General features: G+C 38.5%; 1 pseudogene; it reads right to left on the bottom strand.

Annotated features, from left to right (window-relative positions):
* The window catches only part of LOC147471736 (uncharacterized), a 48,495-nt pseudogene extending 46,307 nt beyond the window's left edge, over positions 1-2,188 (bottom strand).
* Positions 2,189-2,500: the final 312 nt, after the last annotated feature.

Below are 2,500 nucleotides of genomic sequence, written 5' to 3' on the forward strand. Positions count from 1 at the left end.
ATCACTATCAAACTAACAAACACAATCTAAACACTATCTCACACTCTCAAACTATCTATCAATCACTGCATCTATATATGCATCTCTATAATATCTATCAATAATCTATAACTCTCTCACTATCTACTCAAATCTCTCTGTATGTACAGTAAACTCCAGAATATATACACTGCCTACATAAATATATCACTATAAAAATAAAACATCTAAATCATAAAAAATCTCTCAACTCAATATCTATAAATAGAATAACCAAACAATAAATACTCTATAAGTTGTGTCACATATTATCAAACACAAACAAAATCTCTCTAATAAAATATTAAAAATATGTAACTACATTTATAAACATACATGCATACATATCTAACTAATATCAATATATAAATATATATAGAAATATATAATATATATATTTACATATGTGTTGTATGTAGTAAATCTATGTAGTATCTTATAGATATCTATATCACTATATATAATTATAATAAATAATTATCACAGCTAAGTGTGTGTTGTGTGAAGTTTAGATAGAAGTGTAGATATTGAGTCTGTGTTTGTGTGTGTGAGTGATGCTAGAGAGTGTGTGATAGAGTGAGATGAGTGTAGTGAGTAGTGAGATGATAAGAGATAGACGTCTCAATCTATATAACTATCACTCTACTAACTCACTACCACACCACCACACTCACTCACACACTATCTCACTACAACACACTACATGTCACCACTAAACACTTCACTAACTCACTCAAACACACAATATCAATCCAATCTCTAACATCCACTCACACAGCATCCACTCAATCAGACAACAAACTCACACACACTCTCTAACGAATCACTCACAAACTCTACCTAGCAACAACTCTTCTGCATATATCACACTAATAAACTATAAATCTCTCACACTCACACCATCTCACACTATCTACTCTAACTCACAAACACTACTCACTCTAAGAATGACCACAAATGACTAACTCCGAATGCCTACACAAATCAAACTACTCACACTCCCTCTCATCTCACACACAACTCTCTAAAACACTCACTAACTCTCTCACTATCAAACCTCAACAATCAAACCAACTGATTAATGTGTGTATATATAATAACTAACACAAAATCACACCTCAATCAAACACTAACACACACACAATCAACTCAGGACAATACCAAACAAACCCTCCCAGCCAACCAATCACAAACAAACACACACACACCACACACTCAAACACACTCACACACACACACTATATTCCCTAATAGAAAAGATGTCAGTCTCAAACTATCAGTCACTAAACACACTCACAAAACTCACCCACACTATAATCACAAACACACAAACAACCACAAACACTCTCTCACTCAATCTAACACACAACAAACAATATCTGATCTCTCACACACACTCACACACACAATCAAACACTCTAACTCTAGAAACTATCTCAACATCACAAATCCATCCAACTCACACCTCACATCCACTCACAAACACAAGCTCACACTCATCACACTGACAGACTCCTCAACAGAATACTACATCACCCTAACACTCTCACTCTAAATAACACTCACTCACCACACTCTCTGACACACTCCTCACAATTTCAACTCAAGAACAGTAACAAAACTCACCCACCATCTAGAACTCATCTCATTCAATCTCAAATCACTCATCCCCTCACCCTCCAACAATCTCAACAAACACCACTCACCCACACCTTACTCTCTCAACTGATCACCCCACCCTATCTCACCCTCTCACCCTACTCTCACTATCTCCACTCTATAACAACGCAACACTATAACACAAACTAAGTCTAACCCAAAATAAATTGAGTCTCTCTAACCAAACTCACTCAAACAATACACTCACACACACAATCACAAACTCACACACACACTTGTACTCCACAAACACTCACTGAAAATATACTCCAAACTCACACTCAAACACTCACACACACACACACTCACACACTCTCACCCTCACACACACACTATAACATAGAAAGTGTGTGAATATTAGATATAGAGAGAGTGTGAAAATACCAAACAAATCTCACACACACACACCCCTCACACAAACACACTCAACAAACACACGACATCGGGAAACTCTTCCCTGCTATTGACTTTAAGTTTTCCCAGACGAACTTACTTTCGGTGTCGACGACATTCCTCGCCAAAGAATCGAGAGGATGTGGAATTCGTGGGAGAGAGAGAAGGGGGGAGGGGGGGGTGGGGGGAAGAGAGAGAGAGAGAGAGAGAGAGAGAGAGAGAGAGAGAGAGAGAGAGAGAGAGAGAGAGAGAGAGAGAGAGAGAGAGAGAGAAGGGGGGGAGGGGGGGAGAAAGAAGAGAAGAGAGAGAGAGAGAGAGGTGGGAGGGGGGGAAGAATAGAGAAAGAGAAGAGAGAGAGGAGAGAGAAGAGAAGAGAGAGAGAGAGGATGTGGAATTCGTGAGGGTCATAGAGAGAGAAACAAAGGGGGAG

Source organism: Penaeus japonicus, unplaced genomic scaffold (assembly GCF_977035675.1).
Source record: "Penaeus japonicus unplaced genomic scaffold, GWHDUDI00000001_assembly GWHDUDI00000006, whole genome shotgun sequence".
Classification (NCBI taxonomy): Eukaryota; Metazoa; Arthropoda; class Malacostraca; order Decapoda; family Penaeidae; genus Penaeus; species Penaeus japonicus.